Source organism: Myiozetetes cayanensis, unplaced genomic scaffold (assembly GCF_022539395.1).
Source record: "Myiozetetes cayanensis isolate MyiCay16 unplaced genomic scaffold, myiCay2020 scf23, whole genome shotgun sequence".
In the NCBI taxonomy this organism is placed as follows: Eukaryota; Metazoa; Chordata; class Aves; order Passeriformes; family Tyrannidae; genus Myiozetetes; species Myiozetetes cayanensis.
In genome coordinates, this window is record NW_026087445.1 from 7224098 (window position 1) to 7243932 (window position 19835).

General features: G+C 48.1%; 1 protein-coding gene across 3 annotated transcripts in view; it reads right to left on the bottom strand.

Annotated features, from left to right (window-relative positions):
• The window catches only part of VAV2 (vav guanine nucleotide exchange factor 2), a 126244-nt gene that overhangs the window by 46813 nt on the left and 59596 nt on the right, over window positions 1-19835 (bottom strand). The window lies entirely within an intron of this gene.

Consider the following 19835-nt stretch of genomic DNA (forward strand, 5'->3'; position numbering starts at 1 on the left):
CGTTACAGAAGGATTATAACTCCTTTCATGTCTCTCCCCACACAAAAATGATCTTATTGAGGCAGACTTGCCAAGACTGAATGGTTTTGACTTCTTGCAATTCAATAAAGATGCATCATCGGTTTGTCAGAGGTGAGTGCAGACCGTCGCCCTTTTCTGGCAGAAAACAGCCAGAAGTGATTCAACAAGGAAATGTTTTCATCAGCATTGCAATAAGAAGCAGTAAAACCACCAGCTTTTTCTGAAAACTCCCATTTTTGATGGAAGTTTTAATTGCTGTGAAGAATTTTCAATGAAGAGGAACAAAGAATGGGCTTAGCCCCTCGTAAATATAAACCATGTTTTTACTCTTGCTCATATCCATCATTTCAAAGCTAGATTATAAAAACAAACCTATTATTTTTGGACTGGTTTCCAGCCCACTGGGATGAATAGAGATGAATAGAGATGCCTGTGCCTGGGACACAGATAAAGGGCTTCTTGAGCGGTCCCTGCTCAAGGACCCCCAGCTCCCACCTCTCCTCCAGGTGTACAAACCCAAACATCCTGGGGGCTCTTGCTGACTGGAGCTGCCCTGAGCCCAACCCAGCTTTGAGGTCCCCCCAGGGATGCTTTATTTAGGGACTGTGTCCCCCCATCCTGCCGAGGGGATGCTCCCCTGGTTTGCTAAGTCATCTCCACACCCGTCACCCGGGGAGCACTGGATTCTCTCCTGGGATGCTGGTGGTACTCAAAGCCTCTCTCCCTCCCACATTATTATCCCAGAGCATCAATCACTGTCTCATCACACACCCTCATGTAAATCCTCTCTGCTGGCAAAGCCATGCAAGCACCAGGTTTGTGAGGAGCACACAGGTGACTCCTCGGGACTGAGGAGCCTGAGCTCATCCTGCTGCAGCAGATCCTTGCAAACTTCATCCCTTTAATTTTTCATTTCTTTTACCACTGCCATGAATTCCAGTCTGGTTGCCCCATACGTGGACCCTAAGCCAGGGCAACAACCAAGAAGCTGCCACGGTTTGGTGTTTAGCAGGTGATTTTCACATGGGGAAAAGGGAACAGAACATTCCTGAAAGGCTCCAGGGCTTGTCAGGGCAGAGCCATGGCACAGAACTGCCAGCAAGTGGAACCTGCAAACACCAAGACCAGACAGGGGACAGTGACTAGAGACCCCTCTGGCACCCACAGTCACGCTCCACAGGGCTTAATATAGTCCAAGGGAAGTTCCAGACTGACTGAATGAATCTCTTCTGCAGCCTATTATTAGACTTCTGAAGTAAAAAAATCAGTTTATGAATCAGACAGTTATACCGCAGGGTTTGACTTCCAGGGAAACTTAAGAGAAAAAGCTCAGTGTTCTCCTCACCAACAAGTTTTCCTTTGTTCTTTTATGAAGAGCCCCAAGCTCTGAACATCCTGGCACATCAAAGCCCAGGACCTGGTTCCAGTGACGAGCTAGGATGCTCAGACACACTTGCTGACACCAAGGCTCCCAAAATTGATGCTCAGGCACGTAATTGAGGGATCAGGTACAGAGAGCCTCCATGGAGCTTGGCACCTCTGGAGGATTGAACAGTGACTGCCCCAATATCAGGGAACATTTTTCCAACAACTACTCCTGCTAAGGCAGTAGCCAAGAGCAAGAAAAGCCAAGTGCAAGCCCAGCTCCTCACAGATCCCGTGCTCCAACACGGGAAGTGCTTAAGCATTCATTTAAGGATAAGTAATCCTCTCAATTTCAACAGGATTAAACAACATTCTTAAAAGTAAGTCAATCCTTAAGTGTTTGCTAAACTGTGTCTCATTTTCCCTGTAGAGCAGCTTCTTATTTGCAGACAAACCCAGGAATAATTTCTGCCACTCCCGCCTCTCGTGTTCGATCAGACCGGGGGTGGGTCCAGGCTGTTCCACACCCACACAGCAGCTGGCACGAGGGTCCCTGATCTCATCTGAGACTTTTCCTTGCTTCTGGAGTACCAGGACATACTAATACAGATATTCCAGGTGGTGAGGCCCTGGCACAGGTTACCCAGGGAAGCTGTGGCTGCCCCATCCCTGCAAGTGTCCAAGGCCAGGTCGGATAGAGCCTGGAGCAACCTTGGAGCGTCCCAGCCTGTGGTAGAGGGGTGGAATGAGATGAATTTTAAGGTCACTTCCAACCCAAACCATTCTGTGATTCTATGAGACTAATTGGAAATATAATTCCCCTTTCTCTCATAGCAGCCTGGAAATGCAGACTCCTTGTTTCCCCAAGGCAGATGGTACAACCAAAAAAGATTTCCTGCTGGGGGTTATCGGTTCTTTTCAGATTTATGCTGATTATTTCATAAGCTCAGATCTTTGTCTGCTTAAAACTGAAAATCCAGTAGAACTGAGGCTGCTGCATCCTGGAAGGGATGAACAGGGACACCTTCCACTAGCCCAGGTTGCTCCCAGCCCCGTCCAACCTGGCCTTGGACACTTCCAGGGATGGGGCAGCCACAGCTTCTCTGGGCAACCTGTGCCAGGGCCTCCCCACCGTCACAGGGGAGAATTTCTTCCTAGTATCTAATCTAAGCCTGCCCTCTGCCAGTTTAAAGCCATTCCCTCTTGTCCTGTCACTACATGCCCTTGTCAAAACTCCCTCTACAAGTCATTTGAACAGGCTGTTTGGAAAACTGTGCTCTTATCTGAGCGTTTTTCTTCCTGGAGAGAGAGGGCTGTGGGATTTAACAGCAGATTATTACTATTATTATTATTACTTCTTCACCCATTTCTCCATGCAATTTCCTCCTAGAAATCTGCTTTCGGCACACAAAATTACCATAAAAGCTAAATATAACATCCCACTGACAATAAGATGCCAGGAATATAAACAGGAACATAAAGCTGTGTAATGCAGGTGATGCACAGACAGAATTTCTCTGCACGAGACCTGCAGAGGGTTAGTGGGGAAATTTCTGGTGGTTTTGCCATGACAAGTCAGGGATGCCCTTCACATTCCTGGCATTCCAGTTTTCCTTGTATTTTTAGACCTGAGCTAAATCCAACCACCCAGCTGATCATCTGCCGACCAGCGAGATCATCGCTGCAAATCAACAGCACCAGAAAGGGAGCACGAGGGCTGTGCACATGATTTCAGAGGCTGAGTAGCAGATTTAAAAAGGCACCAAGTTCTGCACTTCATGGGAACAAGAAAGAAAATAAAAATATAATAAAATAATCAAGGCTCGTGGTGGGTTCCTCACATTCACTGGTCAGTTTGGAAGGAACATGTCTGAGTAAAGAAATGGGGTTTTTGAAAAGAATCGGAAACCAAAAACCACGAAGAGGAAAACAGCACCATGATAAGAAATCCACTGTTTTTCTTCCTTACTACCAACACTTTCTTCTAGGAATTACAGATTTTAAAATAAACTGAAGCCAAATAGAAAATAAATTATCGTGCTTACTGCTCTTCTACTTCCTCCAGCATTGTTTATTGCTGATGGTATCTCTGAGCATCTAGAAAACTCTAAAATAAACTTTCTCATTTTTGGAAAAACAAACTGACCCAGGTGGACTGGAGAACACTTTGCATAGGAGGGACTTCCCAGCTCCTGGAGCTCCAGGAGTGTGGCTGAGAGCTGGAGTGAGCTGAGGGCTCCCAGCCAGGATGGAGCCCCAGCAAGGATGTGCAATTCCCAGAACAAATGGGAGATTAGCTTCCAGGCAGGAGCTCTGCACAACAGCCATAATTCTGGACAGAGACCTCTGCACACCCCCTTTCCAGAGGAAGATGGTTTCACAGCCTGGAATTACAGGCAGTAATCTTCTGGTTCACCCCTAAACTCATGAAGGGCAAAATCCTCACCCCAAACATCCCCAGCCTCTGGGTGGGCAGAAACTTGGCCCCAAAGCCAGAGACAAACTGGTGGTATCTCTGAGCAACCGGAAAACGCACAAAATAAACTCTCATATTTGAAAAAACAAACTGACCCAGCTGGGCTGGAGGACACCTTGCAAGTGAGGAACTCAGAGATACCGTTTCCAAGCTGGATAAATGGCATCCCACAATAAAAACACTGATGTGAACAGTCCCAGGGACACAAATGCTAAAATAAAAGTGGCTCTGAGAGCAAAGCAGGATTAGATCCACTTGCCTCCAGTTTGAGGTGTTGGAGAAACCTGTATTTTCTCCTGGTGGTCAGCCATTGTCTGCTCTTCTCCCTGTGCTGCAGAGCATCCCTGCACACCTGGGCACTTCCCAGCCTTTTGTGACACACTGGGCCGTGCACAACCAGGATCTGGTACTTACAAACTGAAGTCTCCCCAGCAGTTTCCAGCCTCCCATCTCCTCTGTTTGCACGTGTCTCTCCCATGATTCACACCTGGGCTACAGCAACCCCTGGAAAGCCGGAACAGCCAAGCCCAAGTGTGAGAGACAACACAAAACGCAACCTGCTTGCTCTGGATCAGCTCTTTGTGCTCCATGGGTGCTCTGGGCTGGTGCATGAACCTGCACAACCCTATAGCACGTGTACAGCAAACACTAAACCAGCCCTTTTCCCTGCACACAGTGCAGCCAGGGTTGCTGCAGCTTCAGCATCCCATAGATTTTGCTGGGAATTCCCTAAATCGATACAACCTGGTACCTGAGAAGGGCATCACTCTCCATGGCTGTGGCAGGAGGAAATCAGACATGGTATGATATTTTCTTGGGATGCCAAGAGAAGGCAGAGCCACATTAAGGGGTCAAATCCTGAAGCCCAGACAGCAGTTTGATGGAGAGCTGGCCAGGGATGCCAGGACCAAGTGTCTCACTGGGGCTGGGCTGACCTCCAAGCTGCAAACCAGCCGCAGGAAAGCCAGGTACAAGCTGCATTTGGCTTCTAAAACTCAGCAAGCAAGGCTGGATGTACATGCCCCTTCCTCTTCTAAAGAGATCCTCAGTCATGGAAGCAGCAAAGAGTTAAATAATCTCAAGTGAGCATCTGACACAGATTGTCCCAGAGACCTCTTAGCCACAGTTCAGAGCACCCGTGTCAGGCTGTGTTATGATCACTGCACCTCACAGAGACAGTGATTACACCTCCCTAGATAACGAGGTTAAGCCCTCTAACAAGAGTCTATCATCAGAGGTGCACTTCCCAGGCAAAAGTATGGGAAAAAAAACCCCAAAAAACAAGCCCTAAAACTCCCAAGTTTCACCTTATTTTTTTACAAAGCAGCTGGAAGCAGTGACTCCCCAGCACGGCACCTGCACAGCAGCATCTTCAAAAGGAATGCTGAAGAATGTGTAGCATTTGTTACAGACCTGACTAAAAGGACCTGAAAACACATTCCCAGCCAGCACAGCAGCATTCAGGCACCAGAATAATTCCCCATTCCCATGGCTCTGCTCCTTGGGGCCCCAGCACCAAGTGCCACGAGCGGCACAGGACAGGAGAGAGCCTCGCCATGCTGAGAACACAGCAAGAAAAACCAGAAATTTCCCAAACCAGAAATCCTTTGGAGCTGCAGTCCGTGGTGATCATGCATCAGTGGACCCTCACAAATCCATATTTGACAAGCATTGGATTACACCTCCATATAATGAGCGAGTAAAGGAGCTCAAAGCCTTCAACCCCTTCATTGTCCCTGAGGTTTCAAGAGGGGGACAGGGGCAACACGGCACTACCTGCCCTCACTGCAAACACAGTGAAAGCTCAAAGCTCCCCAGGGAGCAGGAGGGGTCAGGAAAAACGGATCTGATGCAGAATAGGCATCCCTAGACAGCAGGGAGAAAATCCCCAAAGGAACAGAGTGGTACCAAAGGAAGGAAGCAGATTTTTCTCCTGTCTCCTGTGCTCCCCATGGTACCACTGGCACTGCTGGTAGCTCTTCAGGGAGTAAGCTCCAGCTACAGATTGATCCTGGATGATAAATTATACTAGAAGAGAGAAACAGGACTCTGGGAATCATAGAATCGTTTGGGATGGAAGGGACCTTTAAAGGTCATCTAGTCCTGAAAGCAGGGGGGATGCTTCAACTAGAATGGGTTCTCAGGGAAGAGAAAGGGAGTTTCTGGACCTGACTTCAGCTGCTGTAGAACTCCCCAACTCCCAGCAGCTGCTCTGATTTACAGCCTGGACTGTGGCTGGATCAGGGCTCTGAGAACTCAGGCTGGTCCCAGGGCTCCAGCAGCTCCTCCACTTCCCAAGCTGTGAAGCCCATCAGCTGTACCGTGCTGCTCTGAGCACGGCTGCCGCTGCACCCTGCGTGTTTGGCTGGGCTTTTAAAAGCAAGGTTATTAAACCCACTGCTATTTTCCATTAAACCCATGATTTGGCCACGTTACGTGTTGGGGGTGCAAATATGAAGTCACTGGCAAAGCTGCTGCTGATTTCCAGTGGGAACAGGACTTGTATATCATTTTAACACGTTTATTTTGAGCTCTTTGGGGCCGGCATCATGTCTGCTATCATGAAGTCTTACAACAGCAGGCAGTCACTGGAAAACCAGCAATATTCCCTTACAAGGAGGAGAAAAGAGTAACTCGGGTGGATTTAGAGCTACTGGTAGAAAATCCCTGTGCTGTGCCACACCACCATAAGTTATCTGGATGTATACACCCCATCTCCCTTATTTAAGACACATATTTGCCTTTTCCTACCACAGAACAGTTGAGTTTTAGAGGGAACAGTGTCAGGAATCTCTTGGGGCGCTCTAAGCCCTGATGTCTGTGCATGAGGAGGTGCCCACGCTCCTCAGCCCCCATCCTACAGCAAACACACCCATCCAGGAGCGAGGCACAGCAGGACCCTCACCTCCCCAGGACACCAAGAGGATGCAAAGGCAAGAGAGGGCAAGAGGCAAAGCATCCCAACACGCTGAAGCACCGAGAGCCACAAACCAGCCCGACCGCCGTCCCGCTGTGCCGCTCCCCGCGCCGCCCACGGCTCCCAAACGCAGGAATTAATGCCCTGGGACCACAGTGCTTGCTTTATGCTGCCGAGTTCCTCTAATACAACAGCAATAAATAGTTATTCTGCTACTTAATGGGCTCTCTCCTCCGCCACGGCTGCCGGGCTGCTGCCTCGTTCTGTTACTTTTATTATCGCAATGTGATAGCGATGACTTGGAGCGAGGAGCTGCCTTTGATGGGACTTTAAAAGCCTCGAGGGGGGGAACCCAGCAGTTTCTCAAGTGAAGTAACACCAAAGACAACTGAGATGAGCTGAGAAAGTGCCTGCTGCTGTGCCTCCAGCTGAACACGGGGTAGAGATTCGTTTGATGGCCCCGAAATACTCAAACCAGGGAGCTCAGCAGCACCCATGGGTGCTGTTCAGAGTCTGGGCACAGGGTGAGAGGATTGCAAGGGCTACAATTAGCAAAGCCATGAGTCTGGGGCAAGCTCAGGAGGCGCAGGGGTGAGTGGCCATGGACACTTCCTCCTCCTCCTCCCACAAAATCCCTTCCTGCATCTCTGCTGCTTTCCCCGGCTCCGCTTGGCCCTGTCAATTTACACAGAACTGGTAAATAACAGAAAATAAAGCAACTGTGAAGCACTTGCGTAAGAAAGGAAGGAAAATGGAAAGCCTTGATATCCAACAACTATTTATGGGACAAGCCTGGTAGCGCCTCTGAACCCTGATTTGGAAATGAGCCATTATCCTGCGCCACCACGCTGGGGTTTAAGGTGACACCAGCCAGTCTCACATTTCTGCATGATACAGAACAGCATTAATTAAATATTAAGTGAAATTATTTCAGCACTGGAGTGCAGCAGCATGTGAAACTGAAACCAGGGATCAGAGGGACGTGGGATTGAACACAGGGATTGGCTGGATGCTCTATCCCTCTGTTGCTTCATGTAAGAAAGAAGAAAGCACATTGTTCTTGCCAGAGATCCCTTTGGGACAATGCCCAGGAGATCCACCCTGGGATGATTTTAACAGAGGAATTGTCCTGCCTAGGGTTTCTGAAGGTGGGGGAGAAGAATGCAATGTATTGCATGTGTTGATCTTGAGATTTTAGTGTTACTTACATATTTACACACCTCTGTGACTCACAGGGCCTTATAGAGAGCTGTCCTTGGATTTCTCTCCTTCTGGAAGTACCTCCCCATGTCTCCCTAGGGCTCCAAGGTGCCACCACTGCCCAGGGGTGGTGTGTCACCTCCCCAGCTTTGCCCAACACCTCAGCCCCTCGTTTTTCATGCAGTTCCAGTGCATTCCAGTATATGCTGGGATTTGCTGACCTGTGAAGCACAAGTCAGATAAATTTTGCCTTTGCTCAGAGTAATAATGTAATATATTTGGGCAAAGGGAGCCAGCAGGGAGAAGAAACTAATAAGAACATCGTTTTTATTGCAGATGGTATTTCAGCATCCTCCCAACGGATTCCCAGAGACAAGGAGGATTCCCAGAAATGCCTGAACACTGGAAGTCTGAGCTGAGGGCTGGCTGCTTTCCTCTAGACTAAGGATATTACAAAATTGCCTCTTAAGAAAAAAAATCCAGCCTGTAACTGGAGAGGGCTCATTTACATGGCTTTGTAACGGTTACAAAAGCTGGCTGCAGGAGTGTGTCCTTTGGGGAACGGCGCTAATGGAGCCAGGGAACTGGCCTTTCCTGCGAATTAGAGGGGGGAAAACCACAGACAAACTGGCTAAAGCAGGAGTTTGGTTCAGGTTCCTGGAGCAGACACTCAGGTAGCTGCACAGTGAACTTCCCTGGCCGGCTGCAAGGGCTCCATCAGCGCGTGCCGGAGCTCCTCGCTTCCACACCCCAACACGGTCCTCTGCTCTGTCCAGCCAAGCTGGCTCCTTCCCTCTGCCCCTAATTAACATCACAGCGAATTCCCTAATGAACCTGGAAGGATGCCAAGTGAGGAAGGAGCTCAAGCTCCAGCGTGGGAAGACGTGAAACGCGTGGGACGTGGGCGCTGACGGCTCCGACCTCGGTGTGTGCGAACCGGCAGAGTCCCTGCTGAAGCCACCAAGCTGTGCCGGGCACTGGGCCCACAGAGAGGGGCAGGGACAGAGGAGGGAGGGGAAAAAAACAACCACCCTGAAACACTAATTGCCTTAAAATGGTAGTAAATAGGTTTACACAGGCTCCCAACTGGGGCATGCTGGGCTCAGCCCATAGCACCTCACACCGTCACGCAGGACCGAGCTGCCACAAAGACACCTCGTGGCAAGGTGGTGGAGCACGGGGAGGAAAACACCAGCAGAATCATTTCCATGCAGGTGAGGAGGGATGTCAGCCACTGAAAGCAGGATTCATCGTGCCTCTGCCTCTCCAGAGCCTGGCCCTGATGCTCTGGAGCTCTGCAGGCTTTGGAGAGCCAAGAAAAGCACTTCTGTCTTGCCCTCAGGGCTCAGAGCCCACCTCGTGCTAGGCAGGGTGGTTATAACTATCTCATCCCTGCTTTGCATGGATGTACTGATCGGGAATATTCAGGGGGAAGGGTCCCACAAAAAACTCCAGAGCAGTGATGCAAGTATCAGAAATGACAGGATGGCCATGCCACCCAAAAACTGGCTCCAGGCACAGAGGAGTTTGTCTTACACTATAGGGAAGACAAGGACAGGCTGAACTTTGGCCAGAAACCAGCTGTTCCTGCTAAACATTTGAATTCAGGCAGTGTTATTTAAGTTTCCTCTCCAAACCTGCAGGTCACCTGCTCCACAACCTCCTCCCCTCCTTCTGCTTAAGGGCTCACGGTCCTTCTCTGACCCCAGCCCCTAATTCAGGATGCCCAAAGTCATGCACTTAATCAAAACCCTCCTCTTGTGACTCACAAAAAAGCTCAGTTTTGAGGTATCTCAGTGAATTCCAGCCAAGGGGACTGCCAAGGGCCCCCACAGCCCCAGGGAGGGAAAGCAGCTCTGTGCACAGGCTCCAAGGAGAGGCTCTCCCGCAAAAAACATCCCTCTCCCCTCCCCCAGTATTGATTGGATTTGTTGAAACAGATGGAAAAAACAGCTAGTCAGATGCAAAACACGGATATCCAAACCTGCTTCCAAGAATCTGGCTTAAATCTGTATTAAGTTTAATCCCTTTTGATCAAGGCCTTGTATGTAAGCAGAAAATATTACAGATTTTCACATACCTTTAGGTCCCCATTTCCGCTCGGCTCTAAAACAAGAGTTGGGAGGTCAGAGAAAAACATATGGAGCACAAAAAAAAATGAGGTTTAGGAGCATTTTGCAAGAGAAATTGGAAGCATCCACATGAAACCAATCCACTTGCACAAGGGTAATTTACCTATTGCAAAGAGAGGGCTTAAAGTGCTCCTTGGCTTATTTCCTTCATCATTGTTCCAGGTGCTAAAAAAAAAAAAAAAATAAAAATGCAGCGCTGTATAAAAACAACACTAGAGAAAGTGTTGAAAAGGCAGTTCTTTGCATTTTGCAGAGCTCCCAACTTCTGGCACGGCCACAGCATCCAGAATGTGTTTCTCCAACGGAGTTTAAATCCCTTCCAGTCCCAGAGCAGCAGCACTGACAGGAGATGCCCACACCAGGAGCTGGATACGGAGGAACAGTTCCAAAGCCCACCTGCAGACCGACAGACCATGGTCAGGTTTGTCCCTTCCTGCCACATCCAGGGGTTTCAGCTCCAAGGGTCAGGCCACAGCATCAACAGCCCACTGAATAAAAATATCCTGCTCCAGAAGGCTGAGGCAGGTTAACACTTCAGAGACCACCACAGTCCGAGCCCTGAAGGCAACAGAAGCTTTTCCATTGATTTCTCAGGCTTTGAGCCTTGGATGCATCTTGCAGCTCTACTTAACTCTACTTAACTCCCCCCATTATACCTGCAAAGCATCTGCCTCTGCCCCAGGGATCCTCATGGAAGCAAAGTCCCTCCCAAAGCCCTCCTGCAGCAGCACAAGCAGCTTAATCATCACAAGCCATTTTGAGACGAGCTGGGTTTTACAGATTGGGAGAAAACTTGTTTAAGCTCAAAGAAATTCCTGTAATACCAATGTACACAAAAGAGGCAGGAAGCAATGGGAGTTTTTCAAGTAAAAAGCAGCTTTTAGAATCTGATTGGGATTTGCTGCTTTGATTTGTTCAAACCTGGAGCTGAACATGTGCAGGGATGGGAGACTTTTCCCACTGAAGTTTCTTTCCCTGCAGCTACACACAGTCAGGGCTTGTAGCAAGAATCCCACTTGGCTCCACAGATGTATGGGCTGCCCCAAGTTTACTGCACACACACACCTGGATGAAACATCTTCACTTTCCCAGTTTTAACTTTAAAAGAAGGCAGGGAAAAGGCCCACAAGAGAAGGAAGGTGCAGAAGAACTTGGTGTGCTGGGAAAAAACCTGCACTTCCCTTCCTCAGCACCACAAAACACAAAGTAACATCGAGCAGAAACACTCAGGAAAAGGAATGTTAGGAAGAGAAGCACGGGAAAGCAGGATAAAGTTTATTTCATTAGCCCTAATCTTCTCCTGGACTCCAAGGAGGATGAGACAAGCACCTTGTAAACTTCAGGGGTTTATTATTATTACAAGCTGGCTTGCCAAGCAAAATTCCCCAAAAGCCACCCAGCTCTGAGCTGCCTCCTTGCCCAAGATCAGCACTAGATTGTTTCTCTCCTCTGATTTCCCCTGTCTTGCACACCCAAACCAGAGGGATGTGCCAACACCACGCTGCTGGCCCGACCCTTCACTTCTTGTCCATCTCAAAAGTGTCACCTCTGGGTTTCCTGGTAGACATGGAAAACAACTGTTAAATTCACAATTCCTAGAAGAAAAAAGGCAGCCAGCAGTAACCAAACTGAGCTGTTCAGAAGAGTGAAGGAGGGGAGGAGCAGTTCAGAGCAGAGAGGAGAAATTCCCAGCTCCCAAGGCAAGGTCAGGTCACCTTTTTCTATGAGTTTGCATCACGTGGGAGGAAAAAGGACAAATGTTTAAGTTTTTATTCTGTAAGCCTGAGAGCTACAAGCAGGGGCCACTGTTGAGTATCAGAGCAAGGGATGTGTTCCTGATTTTGGTGCTTTATTCTTCCTCATTCCACAACTCCTGCCCAGCTTTCCAGGAACTACAAGAACTGTTTCAAAAGGAAGAGGCTAACCTGGTTAAGGGCAGCTCTACCAAGCTCTACAAATACTACCAAGACCTTTTCTCTTTGCAATTATTCAATGGTTTACACAAATGAAGACTCTCAAGACTGTGCAATGCAGTAGGAGAGCCAAGATGGCTGTGCACAGTAAGGATGTTGCTCCTCCTCTTCCCTGCCCTCTCCAGATGAGATAAAAGGATTGGGTTTTATTCTATTATATATTCTGCTTCGCTGGTGAAATGCCTTCCAGAAATGAGTGCTTTTAGAAATAAAAAAGGGGTTTCCATCAATCATATTCCGACTGCAGAAACAACCCTCGGTTCCCTTCTGATCCGTTATTCAGAAGACAGTTCTCAAAATAGCAAACACTGAAATTCCCAAATCCATGGTTAGCTAGAAGCACCAAGAGGTTTCCAAACACAACCCACTATCTGGATCATACTCCCAACCCTGGGCAGACCAGTTCCCATGCTGGGCTTTCTAGAAGAGCCCTGGAGAGGATGGCACTCCACACACTGGCTGTGCCATTGGATAGAAACCTCTGACACTCACAGCCACATTTTTTTCCATGGCTTAATTCCATGATGTCAATTAATCTATTTACACTTGCAGAAAGGCACGAGCCTGGGCTGAGGGAGAAGGAATCCTCGAGGCAGCTTTCCAGAGTCAGAAAAACACCTCCCTTCTTCCCATCCTGTAACAGTGGATAAATATACCCATAAAGTGCTTTGATTTGACTGAGTATGTTAAATTTAGTCGTTGCTCTGCCTCTGCAGACAGCACATTTACTGCTACGTGGGTGACTGAGACATGCATCACTCACAGCACACTGCAAACGGGCGTATAAAAGAACTGCAGGAAAAGATATCCAAAATATTGGCTCCCTTGACAGGGTGCACATGGTCACAGCTCACAAATTACAGGGCGGAAGGGAAGCTGGATGGATTTCCACGGTCACTACTGTACAGAGGGCAAGACAAGATGATCTAAGGGTCCCTTCAGACCTAACAAATCCATACAGCTGTAAAGAAAAAATATCATAGATTAGATCTTGGCTGTCTCCAAGAAAAAAAGGAAAAGAGTCAGTCGTGATGTTTTCAGTCAATGATTTAAGGAATGTAAATAGCTTTGTCAAAGATGCTCAGGCAGATTTCCCCAGCTGGATCCTCCACCATGAGCTCAGCTTTGTTCAGGACCTGCAGCGTATCAGGATGGTTTAAAACAGCAGGAAGAGCAAACTGGCAGCTGGAGAACCCCAGCTCCACTGGAGAGGGGTGGAAAACATCCCACAGGGGGTGTCTGCACCCCAAGGGAACACGATCCCAACACCCTCAGCACACCCCCTGCACTCCCCAGCTCGGTATGATTGTTACTTCAGCTCCTCATATCATACACTGCAAGTCTGGAAGCGTCACCAGCTGTTTATCTACCGCTAAAATGTGTTTAAAAATTAATAGGAACAGATTGAGCAAGTGTGGAACACGCAGAAAGCAGGAGCTTTGAGGAATTTCAACACGCAACATTAAAATCGGGTGGGTTTGTAAGGAGCGAGCACCAGCCCCAGTACAGGAAAGAAACACCAAAACTACACACACACACAATCACACATTCACCCAGAGAAAGGGAAAAAAGTAGCTCTAACCACCACATGCTCGTTCTTCCAGCCCTTTAGTCAGACATTAGAGACAAAGAGCAGCTGGACAGCACTGTGCTCAGCCTGGGGTTGGAGGAGGAAGTTTAAAAAGGGGGGTTTATGGGAGTGTTAATACAGGCTCCTGTCACCACAGCCCCCAGCTGGTATTAAGGGCTCAGGTTTGAGTGCACATCGTTGACAAAGGTCATCAATTCTGCAGGAAGATGGATGCATGCCCTTGACATGCCCTGTGCAAGAGGGAACGGAGTGTCCCAGCAGCCACATCAGGCAGTGACAACACAGGCCAAAAAAAACCAGCAAAAAAGGACCAGGAACTGCTGGTCCCACCAGGGCAGGTCTGCAAAGCTCTGGGCAGCGTTATAAATAAGTGTCAGCACCCAAGACTGTACCCCAAAGGTCACTTCAGCGAATCTGAGGATGAGATCAGAGCAGCCATTAGAGAAATAAATAACTGCTGTCAACATTAGGTATGAGCAGGTCAGTCACAGAGGTTCAGGGAAAACTTCTCCCTGGAGCTCTTGTCCAGAACAGAGAGATTTTGCAACAAAACAGGTAAAACCGGTTTCTGCCCTATGAAGTTCCTGGAAATGTCCAACAAGTATTTACTTGCAGGAAGGGAACAGGAAAGTGGTATTTGCTCTTAGCTGGCTCTCTTGACATTTTCTTGCTGCCAGTAAGACTGGGGAGAGCCCCTTTAAGTCTTATTGACTTCACAGCTAACAAGCACAGGGACCAAGTTACCACTGCACGAGGCATTTTACGTAGCACAGAATCCCAAAAAAAGCCCAGGCCAGGATGAGAAGCTGCTCAGGTGCCTCATGTGGGGCAAATAACCATATGTGCTTAATGGCAGCAACAGCTGAAATTTGCAGAGGAAAAGCTCAGCCTGGTGTAAAACTGAAAAGGAGGAGTGGGGCAGCAAAAAGAAAAAGGGCTTTCTGCTCTGATAGATACTGAGCAGCATTTTGGTTTCGTTCACTGAAAAAAAAAAAGCAATGCTTCCTTTATATCCACAAACAAAGTATTTCCCATTTTTTTGACGAAAAAAGCACAGAAAAGTCCCTGAAAATTGAGTTTTAATGACTTTCCCCCCATCTGCTATAAAAGATGTTTTTTGTTCAAAACATCTTTTTTTTTTTTTCATGACATATTTCGGCCAGATGTAGATGATGTGCCTGGACTGCAGAAAAGAGTATTTGATAGCATTACCAAGAGGTAACCAGCTCAGACCAACACTTGCAAAAGAAAACCTTTCATTTCACATCAGGTCCTCAGCGCTGAGCTCCCCGGTATCATTTCATCAGCCTGCGGAGCAAACCAGTCCACAGGGATGGATCTGAAAGGTTTGAATAATTCCACATCAAAATCAACTGTACTTGGATGAGCCTTCCACCAAAGCATCAAGACAGTACAAGACAGGCTGCGAGAGGGAAGAGGGAAAATATATTCTTGTCAAAATGACATTCCCCTTAGGAGTACAATCTCCACAAAAGCATTTACCCGCACGCATTGTGTCAGATTTCAGATTCTGCACTTCTGAAACACATTATGCTGGGTACTTGAATAATTATGTTTGACTTATTTAACAATTTAACATTCACACGCTTGGCTTTACAGCTGGAGAAATAAAAATCACATATTTGAGGGACTAAAAGGAAAAAAAAAAACGGTTTGACAATATATGTATATTTATGCAAGCGTTCCCCACTCGGAAATTACATTCACGGAGAAAACGTTGAACTGAGCAAACTCTGCCCCTTGCCAGGTGTAAATTGGGTTTGGAGTGGTAGGACTGGTCAGTGAGGAGCCTCAGTTGTGGATTTGGAGAAGTGAGGGCAGCAGCTGGACAAGGGCAGGATGAGCAGCTGCCTCTGCTTGAGCTGCTCCAGCTCCAAACCTCCGTGCTCCCACCATGGCAGGACCACAGTAAAGGAACCCCCTCATCCAACCTCACCTCCAAGGAAAAACCACCCCACAGGGTGATGTGTGTTGACCTATGAAGTACATAGGGATCTGGGTTCTCCTTGGGGTGTTCACAGGCACCCTGAAAGTCAAACAAGAGCCAAGTTTCCTCTCCCATCAGCAGCACCCAGGCTCGGTGGTGCCTCACACATGGCAGCTTGTGGCCATCAGCCCACAGGGCTTCTTTTCTAGCTGGTGTGTGTAATGAAAAACAGCTCTTATGAACAAGGTGGGCCAGGAGGGCAGGAGCTACAACAAGGTTCTCCATCATTTAGCCAGCCCAGGAGCAGGGCTTTCTTTTCAGCACCACTCACCGGACCTCAAAACAGAGAACTGGTTCAATATTTGACCCAAGGATGCTCCCAGCAATAGCCTGGGCCACCAATAACCCCCCACCAACATAGCCCTGCACCAGCTCCTTGGAGATATTTATCACAGAATCCTCATACCTGACACTGAGCCTGCAATGAGTATGTCCATGGAGAAGAGCACTGAGAACAGGGAACAAATGGGCTCCAATGGGGGAAAAAAAGGCCCTCTAAAAGGTCAAATCAGCACACAACCAGTAAATCTGCCACCTGAGCCATAAATTCCTAGGACCCCATAAATTCCTAGGACACTCCCTGACCTGGTTTACTCCTTGCCCACCCCACGCCCAGGAAGTGGAGCCTTTTCCTGACCAGTCCTGTCCCCCAGACCCTGCTGGGCTCCAAGCTGGATACAGCAGCAGCCCTGCCCAGGAGCCCAGGATATGAGGGGGAAGCTGACAGGCCAAGACAGAGAGAAATACAGAACTGTCATCACTGCACCATCCAGGGAAAACCCAGGGGAATGCCCCCACTGATAATCGTGGCAGGGAATACGGAGGCAGCACTCTGCTAACAAAGGTCCCACTGATGTATTTTTCATAAAGTGCTTTATTCTGCTGCAGACGTGGAGCATTATCAGTAATAAATGTTTGCAAGATAGTAGGTGGCGGCACTGTATCTGTAAAGCTCTGGATAAGAGCTGACAAGCTGTATACTAAAATAATTCAGCCTTTATTAAGACTTCCATTAATCGTCTATCCAAGTTATTTATATTGGAATCCCTCTATTAAAAAGAATAATCCCAGCTTGCTGCATCACACCCTCTTTCTTCATATCTAAGGACACACTGTGAGTGGGTTTGAACTGGGGTTATCCCAGTTTACCCCCAGTATGGGCAGCATCTCATCCTGCTCTGGCACCAGCACGTGCCGTGCATCACACAGCTCCAGCTCATATAAAACATGGGATCTCTTCATCTCCTCATCCCAGCCCCAGTCAGGGATCACAGCACAACAGAAAATGCTTCCATGGTGGATGAGCAAAGGATGGGACACGTCTAAAACAATTAGACACACAGACCTGGAGATGTTTCAATGGATCTGCTGAGTGCACTCAGTGCTGTATTCGCTCCCTTATGGCCCTGCAGCTGCTTCCCCACAGATCCCTGGGGATGTCCTGATGGGAATATCCCACAGGGACTGAGTACTGCCTGCTGGGGGTGATGGCACTGGCAGCCTCCCCGCCAGTGACTCCAGCAGAGCTACTGGGACCAACCTCCCTGCCCCTTATGTCAAGCCAATCACTCCACGATATAAATTATCTAAATTAATTAAACATCCATCCCCTCTTTTGCTCCTGACAGCATTCCCAGCAGACTTTGCACTGCCAAAGGCTCCTAGATGGGCAGGTCCCAGCTCTCCTCCAGACCCTCCCTGGAGCAATTCTGTGAGAAGGGCTGTCAGGTGCCCCTGGCCCCTTCCCTGCCCTGCTCCCTGGTTTGCTCCAGTCCATACAAGAACATTCCTAGGAAATCAGGGCACACCCTTTCAGTAGGAGAAATGAAGGTGCCAAAACACGAACCCCTGGGCTCTCATGTCACCCCACACCAGGGCAAAGGGTCTCAGCTGGTGCCACCCAGAGCAGCACAGACTCTGCTGGGTTTCATCCCAAACCCAAACGCACATCCCACAGCTTACAAAAGGGAATTTTCAGTGAAATATTAGAAGAGGAAGCTCCACCAGGACTGCCCATGAATCTCACAAAGCAAGCAGCCATTCTATTGTGTGTTTCCAAGAGCATCTCCCAGATGATCCCAGAGAGCCCAGTGCTGTTCACCAGCTACCTCCAACTCCAGTGCCAGCTCCCAGTCAGGATTCAGGAGACCTGTGTAAATCCCCCATCTCCCCTCTCTGGCTCCTGGCTCTAACAGTACATCTGTGTTTCTGCCTTTGTTTGCCTAAGGCCATATCTGTCCTAGAGCTGCTCCTGCACCACACGGTGCCATTAGGCTGTAACTGATACCTCGCTCCAGGAAAAGCTTAAAATAAATAAAATTACAGATAAATAAATAAGGCAGTGCAACCTGTTAAGCAAGCAGCTGTGCTGTTACACACCCCTTGTCACCAGAATTTTAACTTCAGAGCGTTTCACCACCAGGACAGAGATGAGTCACTGGTGAATTTGCACTTGGGATGTAAAATACTGAGCTCTCTGCTGCTCCATGTGCCATTCCCCTTCCCAAACCCCATCTAAAGCTGCGTGACAGTAAGACAACGGAGTGGAAACGATAAGCTTTGATGGGGAAAAACTATGCAGAGAAAGGGCCAGAACTGTATTAAACTATATTAAAAAGCCAGCAAGGAAACCAGTTCAAACAGCTCCCTGTAAGCAGCTCGGTTCTCTGGGGCTCTGTTTAACAGACATCCTTTTATTAGAAAAACTCGCTGAAGATGGCTGTTTAGCAGTTCCAATAAAGAATAGGTGGATGGGGAGGGAGGATTTTTTTTTTTTTTCCATTAAGATTACAGAAGGGCCTGAGGCAGAAAGAACGGGAAAACCTCCAGATCCAGGATTTAGTTTCTGCCCCGTTCATTTACACGCTCAGCGAGCACCAAGGTCTGAACTAGTCAAAGGCTGGGTGGGATCTTTCACCTGGAGAGGTGTGGGAGTTGGGGTGGGTCCACAAGTCATCCAGGTGGTTTTAGCTGAGGCGAGGAACAGGCACATGGCTGATGGACATGAAGAAGCCAAGTGCTCCAAAAATAAAGGGGGATGAAAAGTGAGATTCCACAGCCAGCATGGCACCTCCTCTGCTCCACACACACCTCTAGCAGAGCTAGAGCTGGCTGTCACACTGGATCAAGGACACGACACTTTTTATCCCAGAAACCCCCAAGCAGGAATGCAAAAGCCTGGAAGAAATCTCCCAGCTACAACAGTTAGCAGAAAAATCTTTCATATCTTTTTAGGAACTCTCCACCCAGACAAGGGCAGGAATTAACCCATCCCAGCAGGCAGCAAGGAAGCAGCATCTTCCCTGGGAGAGCCAGGCAGAGCAAGGTGGGGGTTCCCATGCTCACAGCAAGTGGTGGCTGATGCTCCTCATCACCAAAGAGCTGCCAGTAACAATCCTTCCCAGAGCCACTGTCCTTCCTGCTAAACCTTGGGTCTGCTCCAAATTTATCACTGTGGTATATTATTAATCCTCATTATGGCCAACATCTCGGTGTGTAAGCACAGACTGAGGTGCCTGAAGTTGAGATGGTGTTTATTTACCACCACACTTGCTCTGCGCTGCCACAGCCCCTCCCCACAGTAGATAACTCTGATTTCTCCAATCCCAGCCCAGCAAAGAGGGGGAACAAATGCTTGGAAAGCAGTGAGAATAATATCTAAAGGATTACAGAAATAATCTAAAGGCCTTCAACAGACCATACCCATCACCAGCACCATGGGATGTCCAGCCACTGAGTCAGCCAACACCGACCTCCACCCCTGTTTCTCATTAAAACATTAAATGATGATGCTAAATGGTCTTTGATATCAGAGAAAGACAACCAGAGAGGCCATCTGGTTTTAACCATCTGATGTTTTCTACACACACCCCTGTCTCCAGGGCAGACCCTTAGATTTGTTGCATTATCTAATCCCAGACACAGCAAAAACAGGCTGGAGATTTTAATAACAATCGCATAACACGGCTTTTCCCACTTTGAATATGAAGAAAGGAGGAGTGGGGACACGTAAAAAATTGCACTGTTAAAAATAACATTAAAAATGCATCTATTTTGGCCTTAAGGCCCACAGAAAAAGATGTTTCATTATCCAAGTCTAAGAACTTAATTATGCTTTAATAATTTTTTCAATACAAAAGGGAAGTCTTTTTG